This window comes from Bufo bufo, chromosome 2 (genome assembly GCF_905171765.1).
Source record: "Bufo bufo chromosome 2, aBufBuf1.1, whole genome shotgun sequence".
Classification (NCBI taxonomy): domain Eukaryota; kingdom Metazoa; phylum Chordata; class Amphibia; order Anura; family Bufonidae; genus Bufo; species Bufo bufo.
Genome location: NC_053390.1, coordinates 586,751,632 through 586,776,148, shown reverse-complemented (window position 1 = coordinate 586,776,148; position 24,517 = coordinate 586,751,632).

Genomic DNA, 24,517 nt, shown 5'->3' with positions numbered 1-24,517 from the left:
CTGTTATTAAAAAAACACCCATTTTGGGCCAAATACTAAATTTGCGGCCTTGTCTGCATCTGTCATTGTGAGATACAAGCTTGAAATACAGCAATAATATTCTGGGTTTAAAAAAACACCCATTTTGGGCAAAGTACTTAATATTGCAGCTTTTGCTACATCTGTCATTGTGAGATACACGCGTTAGATACTGGTGTTCTCTTCTGTTATTAAAAAAAACACCCATTTTGGACCAAATACAAAATTTGCGGCCTTGTCTGCATCTGTCAGTGTGAGATACAAGCTTCAAATACAGCAATAATATTCTGGGTTTAAAAAAACACCAATTTTGGGCAAAGTACTTAATATTGCAGCCTTTGCTGCATCTGTCATTGTGAGATACACGCGTTAGATACTGGTGTTCTATTCTGTTATTAAAAAAACACCCATTTTGGGCCAAATACTAAATTTGCGGCCTTGTCTGCATCTGTCATTGTGAGATACAAGCTTGAAATACAGCAATAATATTCTGGGTTTAAAAAAACACCCATTTTGGGCAAAGTACTTAATATTGCAGCTTTTGCTACATCTGTCATTGTGAGATACACGCGTTAGATACTGGTGTTCTCTTCTGTTATAAAAAAAAACACCCATTTTGGACCAAATACAAAATTTGCGGCCTTGTCTGCATCTGTCAGTGTGAGATACAAGCTTTAAATACGGCAATAATATTCTGGGTTTAAAAAAAAACACACATTTTGGGCAAAATACTCAATTTTACGGCCCTTGCTGCATATGTCAGTGTGAAATTCAAGCGTTATATACTGCTGTCATATTCTGTTATTAACCCCTTAAGGACACAGGACGTACCGGTACGCCCTATTTCCCGAGTCCTTAAGGACACAGGACGTACCGGTACGTCCTGACTTAAAATCGGGATTCCGGCGCCGTGGGGGTTAATCAGAACGGGATGCCGGCTGAAATCATTCAGCCGGCATCCCGTAACAACGCATGGGGGGGTCATTTGACCCCCCCGTATCGGCGATCGCAGAAAACCGCAGGTCAATTCAGACCTGCGGTTTTCTGCGTTTCTGGTCCATTCGGGTGTCCTGTGACCCGATGAACCGGAAAAAGACTGAGAGAGGCGGTGCTGGCCCTGGTGCTGAACACTGCTGTCCAGGGTGCTGATTGGTGCAGGTGAGAGAGGCGCGAGATTCAAACTTCCTGCGCTCCTCTCTCCCCTCCTCTTCCTGTTCTGCACGAGCACCCGGCAGCATCGTCCAGCACCAGCTCCTGAGTCCCCCCTAATCGCCATCCATCACCCTCCTGCACCCATCGCCACCCAGGTAGGTTAGGGTCAGTGAGGGAGAGGCACCGTTAGTCAGGGAAAGAAGGGAAAAGTTAGTTAGGAAAAAAAAAAGAAAAAGTACTTTTATTCAAAACTTTTTTTGATCCATCTATCAGACCCCAGACCCCCCCTGCCACTTGCCCCCCCCCCCCTACCCCCACCACCACTTTTAATTTTTTCTGCGTGCGCTGACTGGCCAGCACTTTTTAGCGTCCGTCCACTGTTAGCGCATCGCCCGCCCCACCACCCCACCACCCCACCGACCGCTGATCAGCGTTGTACCGATGATCATCAAATTTGAACTTTTTTTTTCCTAACACTTGCCCTTTTTATTTTTGCCTTTTTTAGTACGCGAACACCCGTTGCCCCCACACACACGCACATATAATAAAGTTTTCCACACACGCACACGTACACGCACACACACCCATGGCCCGCCGGATGTTCTCGGCCGAGGAGGCATAAGCCCAGATTGCCTCCGACTCTGAGAGCCCCAGTGAGGATGACCCCACATTCCTTTTATCATCCGCATCCTCCTCATCATCATCGGATGACGATGAGCCACCAAGGCGGCGGAGACGCCGCCAGGCGGAGCCAGGGGCCCCACATGCTAGGGATCCTGTGGCCCACCCTAGTACGCCCTGGGGTTTGTACTGGTTTCCCGGCCCACCAAATAAGTCCACCGGAGCCCCCTGCCGATGAACTTAGTTGGTGTCCCCCAGTGGACTTTGAGCCTGAGATTCCGGATTTTGCTGGCAATCCTGGAATCCAGATTCCCACAGTGGGGTTTACTGAAATTGACTATATTAGTTTTTTTTTCAGTAACCCACTGGTGAATCTGATGGTGGAGCAGACGAATCTGTACACCAACAGTTCGTCGCTCAAAACCCAGGCTCATTTTTGGCTAGACCCGGTGGCTGGACGCCGGTCAGTGCAGCCAAGATGAGGACATTTTGGGGCCTCGTGCTGCATTTGGGTCTAGTCCAAAAACCCAGTGTCAGGCAATACTGGAGTGGGGACGTCCTATACCAGACCCCACTGTACAGTATGGTCATGACACGCTCCCGGTTTGAGGCCATCCGGAAATGTCTGCATTATTCCGATAATGCAGCATGTCCACCCCGAGGTGATCCTGCCTATGACCGGCTGTATAAGATACGGCCGGTCATCGATCACTTTGGGGCCAAATTCATGGAGGCCTATGTACCTGGACGGGAGGTCGCGGTTGATGAGTCTCTCATTGCGTTCAAGGGGAGACTCAGTTTCCGCCAATATATTCCCACAAAGCGGGCGAGGTATGGCGTGAAGCTATACAAAATTTGTGAGAGTACCTCAGGGTACACTTACAAATTTCGTGTGTATGAGGGGCGAGATTCCCGTATTCAACCCCCAGAATGTCCCGCCACTCAGGGTGTTAGCGGGAAACTCGTGTGGGACCTTATGTACCCACTGCTGGATAACGGTTACCACTTGTACGTGGATAACTTTTATACCAGTATCCCCTTGTTCAGGTCCCTTGACGCCAGATCCATGTTCGCTTGTGGGACCGTGCGGAAAAATCAACGCGGCCTCCCTGCCTACCCCTTCCAGGTACCTATCCCCAGGGGTGAGACCCATGCACTTACCAGTGGAAACCTGTTGCTGGTCAGGTATAAGGACAAGAGGGATGTCCTTATGCTGTCCACAATCCACGGTAACAGTACCACCCCAGTCCCTGTGCGAGGTACCGCGGCAACGGTCCTCAAGCCCGATTGTATCGTCGACTACAATCGGTATATGGGAGGAGTTGATCTCTCTGATCAAGTCCTCAAGCCATATAACGCCATGAGCAAAACCCGGGCATGGTACAAAAAAGTTGCGGTCTACTTGGTGCAGGTTGCCATGTACAACTGTTTTGTACTATCCCGAAGCGCTGGCAGCACAGGGACATTCCTCCAGTTCTATGAGGCAGTCCTCAAGGACCTGATCTTTTCGGACCGGGAAAGAGCAGGCCGGATCGTCCCTGGCCAACACTTTCCAGGTGTGGTCCCCCATACTGGAATGGAGGGACGAACCCAAAAAAAGTGCAGAGTGTGTCACAAGAGGGGGATACGGAAGGACACCACCACTCAGTGTGACACGTGCCCCGATCATCCGGGCCTCTGCGTTATCGATTGCTTCAGGGAGTACCACACTTCCATGGAGTACTAAATTTTTATAATCCCCAACAGTCCACTAGAGAACATAAAAAACTATGTCTCTCAGACTTTGGAGACACGGAAACAAAATATTAGTTTTAGTGCAGGCATCCTCAAACTGCGGCCCTCCAGATGTTGTAAAACTATAACTCCCAGCATGCCCAGACAACCTACAGCCATCAGCAGGGCATGGTGGGAATTGTAGTTTTACAACATCTGGAGGGCCGCAGTTTTAGGATGCTTGCTTAGTGTCTCCAAAGTCTGAGAGCCATACATATTGGGCATCGTCGCGTGCGTAAAAGTCGTCGCTATAAAAATAACTTTTGACCAAATGCCTCGGATGAACGGTGTTAAAAATATAAAATAAAAACGGTGCCAAAACTTCAATTTGAATCCATTTTGCCGGTAATAAAGCAAGGGTTAACAGCCAAACAAAACTAAATATTTATTGCCCCGATTCTGTCGTTTGCAGAAACACCCCATATGTGGTCGTAAATGGCTATATAGCCGCACGGTAGGGCATAGAACGAAGGGAACTCCATACGGTTTCTGGAAGGCAGATTTTGATGGACAGTTTTTTTTTTGACACCATGTCCCATTAGAAGCCCCCCTGATGTAGCCTAGACTAGAAACTCCAAAAAAGTGACCCCATCTAAGAAACTACACCCCTCAAGGTATTCAAAAGTTACTTTACAAACTATGTTAACCCTTTAGGTGTTCCACAAAACTAAATAGCGAATGTAGAAACAATTTTAGAATTAAATTTTTTTGTTACATTGCCTCAAAAAGAGTAATATAGAGCAACCAAAAATCAAATTTACCCCTAAAATAGTCCCAAAATAACAACCACCTTATCCCATAGTTTCCTAGATGGGGTCACTTTTATGGAGTTTCTACTCTAGGGGTGCATCAGGGGGCTTGAAAGGGTACATGGTGTAAATAAACCAGTCCAGCAAAATCTGCCTTCCAAAAACCATATGACGTTCCCCTTCTTCTATGTCCTGCCGTTTAGCCAAATAGTAGTTTACGACCACATATGGGGTGTTTCTGCAAACTACAGAATCAGGGCAACCCATTTTGAGTGTTATTTGGCAGTTAACCCTTGTTTTACTCCTGGAAAAAATTGATTATATTGGAAAATTTTCCAAAAAATAGAAATTTCAAAATTGTTTCTCCATCTGCCATTAACTCTTGTGAAACACCTAAAGGGTTAACAAAGTTTGTAAACAGTTTTGAATACGTTGAGGGGTGTACTTTCTTATATGGAGTCACTTTTTTTGAAATTTCTATTCTAGGGGTACAACAGGGGGCTTCAAATTGGACATGGTATAAACAAAACCAGTCCTGCAAAATCTGCCTTCCAAAACCCATATGGTGTTCCCCTCCTTCTATGTGCTCCCGTTCGGCCAAACAGTAGTTTACGACCACATATGGGGTGTTTCTGCAAACTACAGAATCAGGGCAACCCATTTTGAGTGTTGTTTGGCAGTTAACCCTTGTTTTACTCCTGGAAAAAATTGATTATATTGGAAAATTTTCCAAAAAATAGAAATTTCAAAATAGTTTCTCAATCTGCCATTAACTCTTGTGGAAGACCTAAAGGGTTAATAAAGTTTAAAAAAACTGTTTTGAATACCTTGAGGGGTGTAGTTTCTAGAATGGGGTCATTTTTGGGAGGTTTCTATTATCTAAGCCTCACAATATGACTTCAAACCTGAACTGGTCAATAAAAAGTGAGATTTTGAAGATTTCTGAAAAATTTCAAAATTTGCTTCTAAACTTCTAAGCCTTGTAACATCCCCAAAAAATAAAATATCATTCCCAAAATGCTACAAACATGAAGTAGACATATGGGGAATGTAAAGTCATCACAATTTTTGGGGGTATTACTATCTATTACAGAAGTAGAGAAACTGAAACTTTGAAATTTGCTAATTTTTCAAAATGTTTGGTAAAAATAGTATTTTTTTATGCAAAAAAATTAACTTTTTTGACCCAATTTTAGCAGTGTCATGAAGTACAATATGTGACGAAAAAACAATCTCAGAACGGCCTGGGTAAGTCAAAGCGTTTTAAAGTTATCAGCACTTAAAGTGACACTGGTCAGATTTGCAAAAAATGGCCTGGTCCTTAAGGTGAAATAGGGCTGAGTCCTTAAGGGGTTAAAAAAAACACCCATTTTGGCCAAAGTACTTAATATTGCAGCCTTTGCTGCATCTGTCATTGTTAAAAACAAGCTTGAAATACTTCAATAATTTTCTGGGTTTTAGAAAACACCCATTTATGGCAATACCCTCCATCTGGGGCCTATGCCGCATTAGTCAGTGTGCAATTTAAGCTAGAAATACAGCAATAAAATTCTGGGTTTTAAAAAGCACCCTTTTTGGGCAAGGGAACTAAATTTTACAGCCCTTGCTGCATCTGTCAGTGTGAATTTCAAGCATTATATACTGCTGTCATATTCTGTTATTAAAAAAACACCCATTTTGGGCAAAGTACTTAATATTGCAGCCTTTGCTGCATCTGTCATTGTGAGATACAAGCGTTAGATACTGGTGTTCTATTCTGTTATTAAAAAACACCCTTTTTGGGCAAAATACTACATTTTACAGCCCTTGTTGCATCTTTTAGTGTGAAATACAAGCGTTAGATACTGCTGTCATATTCTGTTATTAAAAGAACACCCATTTTGGGCAAAAAACTACATTTGCAGCCTTTGCTGCCTCTGTCAGTGTGAGATACATGCGTTAGATACTGCTGTTCTATTCTGTTATTTAAAAAAAACTATTTTGGGCAAAAAACTAAATTTGCGGCCTTGTCTGCATATGTCAGTGTGAGATACACGCGTGAGATACTGGTGTTCTATTCTGTTATTAAAAATACACCTATTTTGGGTAAGAAACTTAATTTTGTAGCCTCTGCTGCATCTGTCAGTGTCAGATACATGCGTTAGATACTCTTGTTCTATTCTGTTATTAAAAAAACACCCATTTTGGGCAAGACCCTAAATTAGAGAAATATGAGGAGAGCGTCAAATAAGGGACGTGGCCCCACTCGTGGTGCTGCTGGTGGAGCTCCTGTTGCAGGGAGAGCATGTGGTCGATCTGTGTCAGCTACACGCACAAGTGAAAACCCTTCCTCAGGTGCGAGTAGGCAACAGAACCTTCAACTGTATTTGGTCGGGACTAATGCGGCTCTACGAATGGTGAGGCCAGAACAAGTACAGTCGATAGTAGATTGGGTTGCTGACAGTGCCTCCAGTTCTCTCCCACCCAGTCTCCTGCTGATAAATCAGAGTTAGCACGTGTAGCCAATGTCCATCAGTCTTTCACCTCACCGCCTTGAAAATCAGAAAAGCAGTCTGAGCCCCAAGTCATGCAGCAGTCTCTTCTGCTTTTTGATGACTTTGCTAGCAGGCTTTCCCAGGGCCATCCACCTAGCCCTGCCCCAGAAGTGGAAGAGATTGAGTGCACCGATGCCCAACCACTTATGTGAGTACATGGGAGGACCCCCGCAGCACGTCTCGGATGATGACGAAACACAGGTGCCAACTGCTGTGGCTTTCGAAAGTGTGCAGACCGACAAGGAGGGCAGGGGTGAAGACTGGGTGGAAGATGATGTGGAGGACGATGAGGTCCTCGACCCCACATGGAATCAAGGTCATGCGAGTGACCTGTCTAGTTCGGAGGAAGAGGTGGTGGTCACACAGAGCCACCAGCACAGCAGAAGAGGGAGCATGGTGCAAAAGCGGAGCGGCCGTCCCCTAGACAGTACACCTGCTACTGCCCACCGTAGCAAGGGACCGAGCACACCAAAGCCAGCTTCAAGGAGTTCCCTGGCGTGGCAGTTCTTCAGACAATGTGCTGACGACAAGACACGAGTGGTTTGCACGCTGTGCAATCAGAGCCTGAAGCGAGGCATAAAGGTTCTCAACCTGAGCACAACCTGTATGACCAGGCATCTAAGTGCAAAGCACGAGCTGCAGTGGAGTAGACACCTCAAAAACCAAGAAAGGTCTCTGGCTCCTCCTGCTTCCTCTTCTGCTGCAGTCTCAGCCTCTTCATCCACCTCTGGAGTGACAGTGCCACCTGCCAACCCGCAAACAGAGGATCTGCCAGCAACACCACCACCTGGGTCACCAAGCATCTCCACAATGTCCCACGGAAGCATTCAGCTCTCCATCTCCCAAACACTGGACGGAAGAGGAAGTACCCCCCTACCCACCAGTGATCCCTGGCCCTGAATGCCAGCATTTCAAAATAACTGGCCTTTGAAATGCTGTCATTCCGTCTGGTGGAGACTGAAAGTTTTAAAAGCCTTATGGCGGTGGCTGTCCCACAGTACGTCATTCCCTGCCGCCACTACTTTTCCAGGTGTGCCATCCCTTCCCTGCACAACCAAGTGGGGGACAAAATCAGGTGTGCACTGCACAACATCTGTGGCAAGGTCCATCTAACTACGGATACGTGGACCAGTAAGCATGGTCAGGGACATTATATCTCCCTAGCAGCACACTGGGTAAATGCAGTGGCGGTTGGGCCTGAGGCGGATAGCAATTTGGCGCATGTCCTTCCACCACCGAGGATTGCAGGGCGCTTCAGTTTGCCTCCTGTTGCTTCCTCCTCCTACACCGCTTCCTCATCCTCTACTGGCTCCTCATCCGGTCAGCGTAACACCTTCACCACCAACTTCAGCACAGCCAGGGGTAAACAACAGCAGGCAGTTTTAAAACGTATCTGTTTGGGGGACAAACCCCACACCGCACAGGAGCTGTGGACGGCCCTTGAACAACAGACCGATGAGTAGTTGGTGCCAGTGAGGCTCAAGCCCGGCCTGGTGGTATGCGATAATGGGCTAAATCTCGTAGCAGCTCTGAGACTAGCCGGTTTCACGCACATCCCTTGCCTGGCACATGTGCTGAATTTGGTGGTGCAGAGGTTCCTTAAAAATTAACCCGATATGTCAGAGCTGCTGCAGAAAGTGCGGGCCGTCTGTGCGCGCTTTCAGCGTTCTCACCTTGCTGCTGCTCGCCTGTCAGCGCTGCAGCATATCTTCGGCCTTCCCGCTCACCGCCTCATATGCGACGTGCCCACAAGGTGGAACTCCAACTTGCACATGCTGGCCAGACTGTGCGAGCAGCAGCAGGCGATAGTGGAGTTTCAGCTGCAGCACGCATGGGTGAGTCACTCTGCGGAACAGCACCACTTCACCACTAATGACTGGGCCTACATGCGAGACCTGTGTTCCTTGTTGCGCTGTTTCAAGTACTCCACCAACATGGCCAGTGCCGATAACGCCGTTTTCAGCGTTACTATCCCACTTCTATGCCTCCTTGAAAAAACGCTACTGGCGATGATGGAATAGGATGTGGCACAGGAGGAGGAGGAGGAAGATGGATCATTTCATAGGGTTTCCGGACAGTCATTCACAAGTGGTTCCTGCACCCACAAACACCAGGTACACAATTGTCAAGCCAAGGCACAGTTCTGGAGGATGACGAGGTGGAGGATGAGGAGGAGATAGAGGAGCAACCGTGTTCACAGCAGGGTGGCACCCAAACCAGCTCATGGCCATCACTGGTGCGTGGCTGGGGGGATACAGAGGACACAGATGATACACCTCCCACAGAGGACAGCTTTTCGTTGCCTCTGGGCAGCCTGGCACACATGAGCGATTACATGCTGCAGTGTCTCCGCAACGACCGCCGAGTTGCCCACATTCTAACTTGTGCTGATTACTGGGTGGTCACGCTGATGAAACCCTATTACAAGGACAACGTACCATCCTAAATTCCATCACTGGAGCGTGATAGTAAGATGCGCGAGTACAAGCTCACGCTGGTAGATGCGCTGCTGGTGGCAGCGGGGGCACAGTGAAAGTACAAGGCAAAGGCAGAGGACAAGGAAGAGGTCGCCAACGCAGCTGGGGCACCGCCAGCACCTCAGAAGGCAGGGTTAGCATGGCCGAAATGTGGAAAAGCTTTATCAGCACGCCACAACAACCAGCACTACCAGCTGATATGGAACGTCTTAGCAGGAGGCAGCATTTCACCAACATGGTGGGGCAGTATGTGTGCACATGCCTACACGTACTGAATGATGGGTTTGCCCCCTTCAACTTCTGGGTCTCCAAATGGGCACATGGCCTGAGCTTGCCCTTTACGCCTTGGAGGTGCTGGCCTGCCCTGCAGCCAGTGTATTATCTGAACTTGTGTCCAGCACGGCAGGGGGCGTTATCACAGACAAGAGCAGCCGCCTGTCCACAGCCAATGTGCACGAGCTCACATTCATTAAAATGAACCAGGCATGGATCCCACAGGACTTGTCCGTACCTTGTGCAGAATAGACATGTATACCGGCCTTAACCAGCCATTGTTATACTAGGGTTGGGCAATATACCAGTGTTAACGATATACCGCGGTATTAAGAAACGGCGATATGGCGATATCACTGTTTCCTAATTACCGCTGTATATTAGTGACGTCATAGGAGCGATCGCACTTGCACTAACCGCTTCTAGGCCACCCTGAAGGCCCAAACTTTAGCAGCCAATGAGAGAGGAGAACGGCATCCTCACAGGCCAGCTGCGAGCCAGGCCTGTACCATTCTCCAGGGGGGGAAAACACATACGGACTAGGGTAATGAATAGACATGTCTCCTAGGTAATACCATCTATTGGCAGGCTCATTGGTTTTTGCAGCAGCCCCTGCATAAGGCAGTGCCAGCTCTAGCGTTGAGAAATAGCGCCCAAAACAAAAATATACCACTTTATCATTTACTGCCCCCCATGAACGCCTGACCCCTCCCCATATACAGTGTACAGCACCCGGCCACCCCTGTATACAGTGTACTTTGTACAGTGCACATAGATGGGGATGTACTAGACCCAAGGGGAATATACAGGTCATGAGTCCCACCAGTATAAGCCCCATACAGTATAATGTCTGCTTGTGGCTGCCCCATACAGTATAACGTCTCCTTGTGGCCCCCATACAGTATAATTTCTCATTGTGGCTGCCCCCATACAGTATAACATCTCCTTGTGGCTGCCCCATACAGTATAACGTCTCCTTGTGGCTACCCTATACAGTATAATATCTCCTTGTGGCCCCCATACAGTATAACGTCTTCTTGAGGCCCCCATACAGTATAACATCTCCTTGTGGCCCCCATACAGTATAATGTCTCCTTGTGGCCCCCATACAGCATAACGTCTCCTTGTGGCCCCCATACCATATAACGTCTCCTTGTGGCTGCCCCCATACAGTATAGTGTCTCTTTGTGGCTGCCCCTATACAGTATAATGTCTCCTTGTGGCCCCCATACAGTATAATGTCTCCTTGTGGCCCCCATACAGTATAATGTCTCCTTGTGGCTGCCCCCATACAGTATAATGTCTCCTTGTGTTTTTGTCTTTTAAACGGGTATTTATCGCGATATATCGTTATCGCAATAAATTTCGTAATATCGTTATCGTCTGAATTTTTTTCACCATACGTTATACTACAGCGCAATTGCTCATTGTTGTATTTTGGATATTTCACACTCTTTTGTGTACCCTAATAAAAAATAAAAAATAAAAAATAAATTAAAACCAAAAACCAGTGTTAGCTACCTCGTCCTCCTCCACCACCGCTTCCACTTACACCGCTACGTCCACCGCCTACTCAAACTCCTACTCCATATGGACCTCCACCTCATAAATCAAGTTTATCTTATTTTTTATTTGTACGTTGTTTTTATGGAATTTCACTAATTTGTCTATTACATTTTCGGGGGAAATTCACAGATTTTTGGGTGTGATATACCACTGCTATACCTAGTAGACAGGTAAAAATATTTCACTAATTTGTCTTACATTTTCTGGTGAAATTCACCAGTTTTTGGGTGTGATATACCACTGCTATACCTAGTAGACAGGTAAAAAAAAAAATGTATTTGTATGTTACATATTCGGGTGAAATTCACAAATTTTTGGGTGTGATATACCCCTGCTGTACCTAGTAGACAGGTTAACAAATTTCACTAATTTGTCTGTTACATTCTCGGGTGAAATTCACAATTTTTGGGCTGTGATATACCTATGCTATACCTAGTAGCCAGGTAAAAACATTTCACTAATTTGTCTGTTACATTCTTGGGTGACATTTGACCATTTTTGCCATGATTAAACCCCTGCTCTGCATAGGTTATAGGGACATAAATTTCCAAAAATCGGCTGTTGCATTGTCAGGTGACATTTTAACAATTTTGCCGTATGCAAACCCCTGCGCTGCATAGGTGACAGGGAATTAAATTTCAAAAATTCTTCTTTAATTGTCATTCAATGCTTAAACTTTAACAACTTGTCCCACATTTGTGCTTCAATAATTTGTCCCACTTTTCCGCTTGATCATATTTAATTTCAAACAATTAACCTCCCTTGGATGTGGTCTCTCTTTCTCACGCTTCCTCTCCGGCGTGGAACCCTGATTCGCCGATAACCATGATCAACATGGTAGGCTCAGTAAAGAACATTGAAAGTTGATAGAGAAGATATCCAAATGGATCGTGGACGTCACGGGGACGTGCGATCAGGCAGAAGTTATCTAGAGTCAACAAAGCAGCAGCAGGGCCTCTCCTGTCTAACGTTTCCAAATCCAAAATACCCCAGTGACATTCCCTATAATTTTTTATTAATCATTCCAATAACAGGACATCTTAAAAATCCTGTATTGTTATTTATCGTCACTACCTCCCCGGTAGTGGGTAATTGGCACGTGCCCCCTGCTTTCCTTTGATTCTTCCGTTTAATAGCTTCTCCCACATTTCCGCTCGATAACAATTACATTTCATCCATTGATCTGCTTTGGATGTTCTATCCCTTTCTCACGCTTCCTCTACGCCGTGGAACCCTGATTCGCCACTAACCGTGATAAACATGGTAGGCGCAGAAAAGAACATCGAAAGTTGATAGAGCAGATATCCAATTGGATCGTGAACATCACAGGGACGCGCGACATGGTGGAGCAGTATATGTGCACACGCCTACACAAACTGACTGATGGGTCTGTCCCCTGCAACTTCTGGGTCTCCAAATTGGGCAAATGGCCTGAGCTTGCCCTTTACGTCTTGGAGGTGCTGGCCTGCCCTGCAGCCAGTGTATTGTCTGAACGTGTGTTTAGCACGACTGGAGGGGGTTATCACAGGTTATATTTCCCAATGTTTTGGGGTGTACCCTAATTTTAAAAAAATTAAATTAATTTAAAACCAAAAAGCAGTGTAGGCTACCTCCTCCTCCTTCACCGCCGCTTCCACCTACACCACCACATCCACTGCCTCCTCAACCTCCTACTCCATATGGACCTCGTCCTCCTACATCAAGATTATAATTTTTTATTTTAATGTATTTTATGTTATTTAAAGTCATTTCCCTATCCACATTTGTTTGCAGAGCACTTGCCATGCTCTTAATCCTCTTAACATTTTGCTGGCATTTGCAGCCCTCTAGCCCTTTCCATGACATTTTTAGAGCCATTTTAGTGCTCAAAAGTTTGCGTCCCCATTGACTTCAATGGGGTTCGGGTTCAGAGTCAAGTTCGGGTCCCGAACTCGATCTTTTTTGGGAAGTTCGGCCAAACCCATCGAACCTGAACATCCAGGTGTCCGCTCAACTCTAATTATAAGTATATTTTACCTCTCAGTATGTCACACCTATCGATAGCACACCTATACCAGTCCTTAAAAGGACTTTTATGGCCCTATTAGCTAGCATTTGGTGTCTCTAACAGTCTGTCCCTGCTCCACAAAGCAACCTTTCCCTACACTGGCAAAAGACTGAATGTAAAATGGTGGCCAGATGGGGTTTATTTATAGGGTAGGGGGTGTGTCCATGTGCTGAAACGTCTCAATTGGCTGTCCTGTCCCACCTGATGGAACGGTCATGGGTTAAAGTTCTGCACAATGCAAAGAATATGGCGCCGGTGGACATCGCCATATATTCGTCTGTTTGACGAACAGCGAACGAGCAAAGTTCGCCGCGAAATGACCGCCGGGCAAACCGCAAGGCCACCTCTACAGATAGGCATCCCCCAACCCAGGCTGATATGCGACGTTTCCACCCGTTGGAATTCCACCCTCCATATGTTGGAAAGATTATGGAAAGATGAACAGAGAAAGGCCATAAATGATTTCTTGATACAGGCAGACAGAGGTACTCCCTGTGTAATTTCATTGTTAGTGGCAGCTCATGCATGACACCTGCTGTTTGCTTGGGCCCTTTGAGGAGGCTTATTTGACAGTCGCCAGGACTACGGGATGAACAATGTTATTCCACTGATTCATGTTCTGGAACAGATGCTGCGAAATCTGGCTGGCCAGGGGACAGGAGACGTGGCGACTACATCTCACAGCCACATGAGCCCTGCGGGGGCTGAACTAGAGGAGGAGGAGGACATTCGAGCACAAGCAATGCATAGAGAAATGGCAGTTTTTTCTACACAGGTAACAGGAGAGGAGGATCAGGAGCAGCAGGGCGATGAGGAAGACGAGGCAGATGACCCAGACATGCCATGGCAGTATGCAGTGGAGATGGAGGCAGGGAGTCCCTCCGAGTCACATGCGCAAATGGCCCGATAGATGCTCAGTTGCTTGCGTAGTGACAGCTGAATTGTCAACATTCAGCAGAGGGATGACTACTGGCTCTCCACCATATTAGAGCGTTGGGGGCCTTTTTTACACCCGCTGAGAGGGAGGACAAACTGAACTACTATTGAGACATCCTATGTAGTGAGTTGGCCGCTGCCTATGTGCGCTATCACCCATTATTACTCAGGTCTGACCGGGGGGGGGGGGCTCTGCACTCACGTTCCACTGGCATGGCTGCTGAGGGGGTGGGGAGCAGTACCAGCTTCATCAGCAGCAACTTAAATCTAGAGTTGCTGATGAGCAGTTTTCTTCACCCGCCTACTGAAAAAACTACTCACCAGCAGCAGCTAGACATAGAGCAGAACCTGAACCTCCTCATGTTGCTGCCACCTCACTACTCTGTCACTGTGCCACTTTGTGGTCTCCTCATGCTGCTGCCACCTCACCGCTCTGTTGTCTCCTCATGCTGCTGCCACCTCACCGCTCTGTTGTCTCCTCATGCTGATGCAACACCACCACTCTGTGATCTCCTCATGCTGCTGCCCCATCACCACTCTGTGGTCTCCTCATGCTGCTGCCACATCACCACTCTGTAGTATCCTCATGCTGATGCTAACTCACCACTTTGTGGTCTCCTCATGCTGCTGCCACCTCACCACTATGTCACTGTGCCACTCTGTGGTCTACTCATGCTGCTGCCATCTCACTACTCAGTCACTGGACCACTCTGTGGTCTCCTCATGCTGATGTCACCTCAACACTCTGTCATTGGGCCACTCTGTGGACTTCTCATGCTGTTCCCACCCTCCCCACTCCATGACTGGGCCACTATTTTGCCTTTTTGGCCTGGTTGACATCATCATTTATTTGACCCTTCTTCTGTTCTGTCAGAAGGAAGGAAAAATTAGACGCACAATGGATCCTGTCTATGTAGCAGCTGTAAGGCCTGTATGACATGGTCCCTATTTTGCATCAGATTTGGCTTATGATTTGGTAGCAAAAAGCAGGAGTGTGTACAAGACACAGAAGACATGCAAATATTCCATTCACGTGTCATTTCTGTTTTGGATCCACTCCTGTTATTTTCTTTGGCTTTAGCAATACTGATGGATTACTGACCAAATGCTGACCGAGTGAAGGCAGATGCTCAACAGAAAAGATCCATTTTTTATTTATTTTTTGTACTGACAGATCAGAGGAAGGGCAAAATAATCAGTGACGTCAACACAAACTTAGTGCTGACACCCTCTCCACTCTGTCAGGAGGGCTCTACTTGTATAAGCGTTTAATAGAACAGGTTCTGTAGAAATCTAAGTGGAATCAGCTGACGATGGTGTAAAAGGAGTGCGCTCTTTCACGCTATAGTAGGATCTTGGGACTCTGCACGGTTCTTTATACCTGCCGCTAACATTGAACTATAAGGCTGAGTTATTTGGTCAGTTTTGGCCCCATAACTGCCCAAATAAGTGAAGTGTGTAGTGATTCTAAGAGCGATGCCTGTCATCTGTGTGTCATACTGACTACAGTGGCGTAGCTATAGGGGTCGCAGCGGTCGCAATTGCGACCGGGCCCCTAAGTCAGGGGGGCCCACGGGGCCCCCCAGGAGAGACGAGGTGAAGCCCTGGCCCCTGATTTACAAACTACAGTATTTGCCGGCGGCTAACTTCACAGGGGGGGGGGGGCGGAGGCAGAGCCGTGCGTGCAGCCGTGCAGGCGCAGGCTCAGCCAGGAGAGGGAGTGGTCCCGTCTGGCAGTACTGGCCGGAAGTGGAGAGGCGGAGGAGAAGATGCGTGCCGCCCGAGTGAGTGAGGTGAGGGCGGCCGTGGCGACGTGACTAGCAGAGATTCTGAGACAGTCTCTGCTCTGGCAGTTGGGTGCTTTCTAGTAGCTAGAGTACACTAGCATCACATAGGATAGCAGTAGTGGGTCCTCTTACTAGTACCGTTCTAGCCACATGTGCAGCTGCAAATGAGCTCTGCAAGTAAGAGGACCCACTACTGCTATCCTGCAAGTACTGGTAGATGTCACAGCAGAGTCCTATAAATCATGTGATGGTCTATGGGCCATAGAACATCACATTCATAGCACAAGCGGCAGCTATATCATCTTCATCATCAATGCTTCATCATATGCCAGCAGGGTTATTAACATCGCCGTCAAGCTCGCCATTATTGCTCACACAGGGCTGGTCAGCACTGGAAATATGGGATTGCAAGTGCAACACCTATGGGAACAGTGACTGTCACCATATTGCCGTGAGTGACTGATTCCAGCACAAGCGGCAGCTATAATCATCAGTCACTCACAGCAATATGGTGACAGTCACTGCATCCATAGGGGTTGCAGTTGCAATCCCATATTTCGAGTGCTGACCAGCCCTGTGTGAGCAATAATGGCGGGCTTGGCGGCGATGTTAATAGCCCTGCTGGCATATGATGAAGCAAACTGAAAGGATAAGTGAAGGAAAATTATGAACTATGTACCCCCCATGCTGCAGAATGACACATATAGGCCGAATGCACACGGTCCGTGGTATCCCGGCCTGGATTCCTGCTGACAGCAGGAGCGCACGGCGTCATTGGTTGCTATGATGCCGTGCGCTTAATGCCGCCGCTGTACTACAGTAATATACTCGTATGATCTATACGAGTGCATTACTGTAGTACAGTGGCGGCATGAAGCGCACTGCGTCAGTGCTCTCCTGCTGTCAGCAGGAATCCAGGCCGGACCGTTCACGGCCGTGTGCATTCGGCCATAGACTGATTCCAGCACAAGCGGCAGCTATATCATCATCAATATGGGCATGGGCACGGTGGGCGTGCAGGGGTCTGGTGGTGTTAGGAAATGGTATTGAGGGTAGTGGGGGGGCCCAAACTGAATTCTTGCACCAGGGCCAATGAGCCTATAGCTACGCCCCCTGACTGACTACAGTATTGTTTGCAAATCACAATGTTCTACACCACTGTACAGGCTCTCTGTAGCCAGGAAATAGCTGTTTTTAAATGCGATTCGCTACGAAAAAATTTGGATCGAACCAAATATTTTAGGAAAATTCGGCAAACCAACCCAATCAAATTTTTTAGAAATATATATATCTGTGTATATATATATATATACAGTCAGATCCATAAATATTGGGACATGGATACAATGTTAAAGTTTTTGGCTCTATACACCACCACAATGGATTTGAAATGAAACGAACAAGATGTGCTTTAACTGCAGACTGTCAGCTTTAATTTGAGGGTATTTACATCCAAATGAGGTGAACGGTGTAGGAATTACAACAGTTTGCATATGTGCCTCCCACTTGTTAAGGGACCAAAAGTAATGGGACAGAATAATAATCATAAATCAAACTTTCACTTTTTAATACTTGGTTGCAAATCCTTTGCAGTCAATTACAGCCTGAAGACTGGAATGCATAGACATCACAAGACGCTGGGTTTCATCCCTGGTGATGCTCTGCCAGGCCTTTACTGCAACTGTCTTCAGTTCCTGCTTGTTCTTGGGGCATTTTCCCTTCAGTTTTGTCTTCAGCAAGTGAAATGCATGCTCAATCGGATTCAGGTCAGGTGATTGACTTGGCCATTACATAACATTCCACTTCTTTCCCTTAAAAATCTCTTTGGTTGCTTTTGCAGTATGCTTTGGGTCATTGTCCATCTGCACTGTGAAGCGCCGTCCAATGAGTTCTGAAGCATTTGGCTGAATATGAGCAGATAATATTGCCCGAAACACTTCAGAATTCATCCTGATGCTTTTGTCAGCAGTCACATCATCAATAAATACAAGAGAACCAGTTCCATTGGCAGCCATACATGCCCACGCCATGACACTACTACCACCATGCTTCACTGATGAGGTGGTATGCTTAGGATCATGAGCAGTTCCTTTCCTTCTCCATACTCTTCTCTTCCCACCACTCTGGTACAAGTTGATCTTGGTCTCATCTGTCCATAGGATGTTGTTCCAGAACTGTGAAGGCTTTTCTAGATGTCGTTTGGCAAACTCTAATCTGGCCTTCCTGTTTTTGAGGCTCACCAATGGTTTCCATCTTGTGGTGAACCCTCTGTATTCACTCTGGTGAAGTCTTCTCTGGATTGTTGACTTTGACACACATACACCTACATCCTGGAGAGTGTTCTTGATCTGGCCAACTGTTGTGAAGGGTGTTTTCTTCACCAGGGAAAGAATTCTTCGGTCATCCACCACAGTTGTTTTCCGTGGTCTTCCGGGTCTTTTGGTGTTGCTGAGCTCACCGGTGCGTTCCTTCTTTTTAAGAATGTTCCAAACAGTTGTTTTGGCCACACCTAATGTTTTTGCTATCTCTCTGATGGGTTTGTTTTGTTTTTTCAGCATAATGATTGCTTGCTTCACTGATAGTGACAGCTCTTTGGATCTCATCTTGAGAGTTGACAGCAACAGATTCCAAATGCAAATAGCACACTTGAAATGAACTCTGGACCTTTTATCTGCTCATTGTAATTGGAATAATGAGAGAATAACACACACCTGGCCATGGAACAGCTGAGAAGCCAATTGTCCCATTACTTTTGGTCCCATAACAAGTGGGAGGCACATATGCAAACTGTTGTAATTCCTACACCGTTCACCTGATTTGGATGTAAATACCCTCAAATAAAAGCTGACAGTCTGCAGTTAAAGCACATCTTGTTTGTTTCATGTCAAATCCATTGTGGTGGTGTATAGAGTAAAAAATTTTAGAATTGTGTTGATGTCCCAATATTTATGGACCTGACTGTATATATATATATATATATACAGAACAGACCAAAAGTTTGGACACACCTTCTCATTCAAAGAGTTTTCTTTATTTTCATGACTATGAAGGCATCAAAACTAGGAATTAACACATGTGGAATTATATACATAACAAACAAGTGTGAAACAACTGAAAATATGTCATATTCTAGGTTCTTCAAAGTAGCCACCTTTTGCTTTGATTATTGCTTTGCACACTCTTGGCATTCTCTTGATGAGCTTCAAGAGGTAGTCCCCTGAAATGGTCTTCCAACAGTCTTGAAGGAGTTCCCAGAGATGCTTAGCACTTGTTGGCCCTTTTGCCTTCACTCTGCGGTCCAGCTCACCCCAAACCATCTCGATTGGGTTCAGCTCTGGTGACTGTGGAGGCCAGGTCATCTGGCGCAGCACCCCATCACTCTCCTTCATGGTCAAATAGCCCTTACTTTCAAAGTTTTCCCAATTTTTCGGCTGACTGACTGACCTTCATTTCTTAAAGTAATGATGGCCACTCGTTTTTCTTTACTTAGCTGCTTTTTTCTTGCCATAATTCAAATTCTATCAGTCTATTCAGTAGGACTATCAGCTGTGTATCCACCTGACTTCTCCTCAACGCAACTGATGGTCCCAACCCCATTCATAAGGCAAGAAATCCCACTTATTAAACCTGACAGGGCACACCTGTGAAGTGAAAATCATTTCAGGGGACTACCTCTTGAAGCTCATCAAGAGAATGCCAAGAGTGTGCAAAGCAGTAATCAAAGCAAAAGGTGGCTACTTCGAAGAACCTAGAATATGACATATTTTCAGTTGTTTCACACTTGTTTGTTATGTATATAATTCCACATGTGTTAATTCATAGTTTTGATGCCTTCAGTGTGAATCTACAATTTTCATAGTCATGAAAATAAAGAAAACTCTTTGAATGAGAAGGTGTGTCCAAACTTTTGGTCTGTACTGTATATATACACTCACCTAAAGAATTATTAGGAACACCATACTAATATGGTGTTGGACCCCCTTTTGCCTTCAGAACTGCCTTAATTCTACGTGGCACTGTATATATTGATTAGAAAAAGGGCAACTGTATTGTTACTGTTTTGATTCAAAAATTCTAAACTTAAATTTTTATTATTTTGTTAGTATTTTGTAAATTTATCTTTAGCTTTCAACACGGCCTGAATCCTTCTGTGCACAATCTCGATCAGATTCAAGCATGTCTCGACCGAAATCTGTTCTCAGGTGTCTTCTACATGTTCCCAATGTTAATGCATGGTGGTTGACTCACTTGGGGACGAATACAGCTTTTTCTTCAACTCTACCCACAAGTTTTCAATTGGGTTGAGGTCTGGGGACTGTGGGAGTCAGTCCAGCACCTCTACCTCATTGTCATTGAACTATTTCCTCGCCAATCTTGACGTATGCTTCGATTTGTTGTTCGTGTAGAACACTACGTCGTCCTTTTCATACCCATATTACTCGAGTGTACGAAGTAACTCCTCTTGTAGGATACTCATCTATAGCTCAGCAATGAAACCACCATCAATCCTGATCAAGTATCCAACGCCTTTGGCTGTGAAACAACCCCATATCATCAGGCTTCCTCCACTAAACTTGACAGTTCCTTCAATTTCTCGATCCGTTAGTGTCCTTTTTCCTTGTTTCTTCCGGATCCATGTGCACCCATCAGAGGCCAGTCTATTGACTTTAGTCTCATTGCTCCAAATCACCAGTTTCTAATCTTCTACTGCCCTCTGTTCATACTTTTTTGCCAACTCCAGCCGACACTTCTTATGACAATATTGAAGTAAAGGCTTCTTCACCTTTTCGGGCCACCATTCCAAACTTATTTAATGCTTGTCGTACAATGCTTGCATGGACTTCTGTGATGTCACTATTACAAAGCATACCAGCCACCTCCACTGCAGTGTTTGTCACACCAAAACTGATAGACCTTGTGATGAGATGACTTGTTAATTCCAATATTTTGCCTGGATGTCCACCTCTTGGCTTTGGAATGGATGGACAGACTTAATTTTGTATTTTCCCAACTGTCATGACAATCACATGATGCAGTTTGGCAATTTTCTTGGCTGAGATACCGCTATTTATGAGCTGGATGATGCTGTTTCTCTTTTCTTGGGAAATCTTCTTCATGGCTGCTCCTTGATTCAGACCAGTGACCTTTGGCTTGGGAATCAACCTAATAACACACTGAACTATTAGAGAATGTGAAAACAGGTTGTAATTTTTTGTATACAAGAAGAAAAAGATTGTTCCACCACCAGGAGCAAAACAGTAACAATGCAGTTACATGACAAGAATCGACATAATTAATCATATTCTAAATAGTTGCAAGTCCAATTTATTTATGAGATAACCAAGATGATTTTCAATAAAAATGATTGTAGCTTAAAGCTGTAGTGGATTGTGAGATATGGCACCTGAAAGTCAAAAGTTGAAAACATTGCTACCCTTTCTCGTCAGTGCAAACTTGCAGGTTGCTATCTGGTGGGTTGTGGCGTACTTGTCATAAAGACAGACCACATCAACAATACTGTGCAGCATGTGATTAGAAGGGTGTCTGGCTTTAAACTCTTTCCACTTCCTGACATACAGCCATATCATTTGACTTTCAATAGTGTTCATGACTGATCCGTCTTGGGTATGTTAAAGATAATACAACTGGATCTGTTCATAACGGATGCAGATGGTTGTATTATCAGTAACGGAAGCGTTTTTGCTGAACCCTGCCAGATCCAGCAAAAACTTAGGCTACTTTCACAGTAGCTGTAATATTTTTCCATATTGAGATCCGTCATAGGGTCTCAATACCAGAGAAAAAGGCTTCTGTTTTGTCCCCATTCATTGTCAATGGGGACAAAACGTAACTGAACAGAACAAAGTGCTCCAAAATACATTCCATTCCGTTCTCATACCGGAGAGCAAACTGCAGCATATTGCGTTTTGTTTTCCATCCTGGGATGTGGAGCAAGACGGATCGATCATGACCCACAATGCAATAGAAAACGGATCCGTCCCCCATAGACTTTCAGTGGAGTTCATGACGGATCCATCTTGGCTAGGTTAAAGATAATACAACCGGATCCGTTCATAACGGATACAGATGGTTGTATTATCAGTAACGGAAGCGTTTTTGCTGAACCTTGCCGCAGTAAAAACGCTAATGTGAAAGTAGCCTAAGTCTTGTCTAGTCCATACTCCAGTTTTAGATATATACGTTTATTAGTGAAAGGTACAAATTATGGTCCCATTCTTGACAAAAACACAAGATGAATGTTCTATAGATTAAAATGTATAGAAATATATAACTATACATGGCAGGTCCATATGCAAGTAAAGAATTAAGGCATCACCTATTGTATTGTGAAAAGTATTCATCTTTATTTGAACATGGACAAATAAAATACAGTTTTTTCTACTATGTGTTTGGATGTGCTGCTGTAATTCTTAATTTATCTTTGTCTCTCTATATATTGTATTTTTGCTATATCGTGTTGTCCTAATCGTCTTCTCTCACTCTCTATTATACTAAGAGTTGAACATCATTTCTGCATATAAATTTATACAGCTTCCACTGATTTTAAGAATAAATTTGTATTTAGAAACCTGTTACGCTCCCCTTAGTGATAGCTTTAGGAAAACAGAATTATCTGTTCCTATAAAGATAATATGAAATTCCATATCTGAAAAACGGAGCTCCAAGGACGCTAAAAATGAAGCTAAAAATGAAATAATGTTTAGCATTGGAATTACACTTTAATTTTAAAAAATAAATATCAATACTCATACCTGCTTGCATTAAATGTATTTCGATCTGTAAAGCAGATAACATTGCAGTAAAACTCTTTATGATGTGTCTTGAGTATAGAAATATAAAGTGATTTTCCTATGCATGTCAAAGTCTTAACAGCTAAATGCATAGACTATGCCCTAGACTTTATGGTTATTCTTTTTGGCATCATTATAAAGATGGCATTTTTCTTTTCTTTTTATGTTCAACCATTTGTAGATTTAATGACTGCTTTACAACCTGCATCAGAGCTCAGTTTTAGCCAGTTAAGTTTAAAACAAAAAGATGGGCAATCTCTGATTCCAGTGTATTGGTTTGGAAAGTATGTTTTCATTTTGTGCATATAAAATGGTCAAAAGCAGATCTATATTTTGGGCATTCAACTTTTATTGACATTTTTTGTCATTTTTTTACTAAAATCATTGCATGTCGTTTTCAGTTAGTATTTTTCTTTTCTATCTCCAAATTTGGAATTTGGATAGCTGATGAATTTTGTCACGTTAAGGAAATGTAGTTGGAATAGATTGAGGAAAGCATTCAGTGAAGCCAGGAAACGCAGAAAGATTAGTTCAAAGACTTAGAAATAAGCTCTTTTGATACCAGATCATATTTAGCTAATGGAATGCCAAAATGTTTAGTTCATGAGCACCATCTAAGTGGATAAGAATTATAATGCATTATAGGAGAAAAAAAAATTCCAGTGGTAAGGCCAAAAGCAACCTAATGACAGAAATATAGCGATTTATCAGTAGTGTTGAGCGCGAATATTCGAAAAGAAAATTTTTATCGCGAATATAGGCACTTCGAGAATATTTAGAATATAGTGCTATATATTTTTAATGAGGAATATTTGGTTTTTTTTGTTTGTTTTTAACACAGTACACATCAGGTGATCATCCCTCCCTTCTTCTAGCTTGTGGGCCAATGAGAAGGCTTTGTCACAGCTTAACAACTAATAGAAATGTTGCCTACCCCACGCCGGTATTTCGCACGCATTACGCAAATAATACATTGCCGATTTTTGCAATCAAGAATATAATCTCGAATTCGCGAATATATGACGAATATTCTACAAAATCTCGCTCATCACTATTTATCAGTACTGTGAACTCGGATACTTAATGAGATTCTCATTAATATGACTGAGTATAGTAATAATTACAGAAATTCATGTGTCTATAGTCACTGACTTTCATTTTTCCACAAAATTCTATCAATGCCACTGTGCTAAAATGGCATAAAATTATCTCTTTGAAACCATAAATTGGTAAGCATAAAACAATAGTATATGGGGTCCTATGATATTGTTAGTGTATAGGATGCTGATATTGTTTCACCTTTTGCCTTATTTCTATTGTGCCCTTTTTCCTGCTCCACCCTTACTGTACTGTATTCTTGCTGAAAACCCCCCCAAAATTTGTTTTAATTGCAATATGCAGAGACAATAGTCCAGGGTCCTCAATATAACAAGGCTTGATACATTTGTATATAATGCAAAACAGGATATTTCAAACAGCATTTAATTTCTTTCCATTTCAGTTGCACTATATTATATCAAGTGCCAGTGCAGCTTAATGATTTATACACATAAGGTTTATCATCCTTAGAACCAAGTGTATTTCCCTTTTATTCAATGGCTAAATGTTTTAATAAACTTCCAGTGGAATCTTGTACTTAAGGAAATGTTGTGTACACAGAACAGATGTAATCAATTTTTGACACTAATTAATCATTTCTATGGAAAGAAGAAACAGATAGAAGTTTTAGAATTCAGATAGTTAGGTGGACAGAATATCCAGAGACTTTGAAA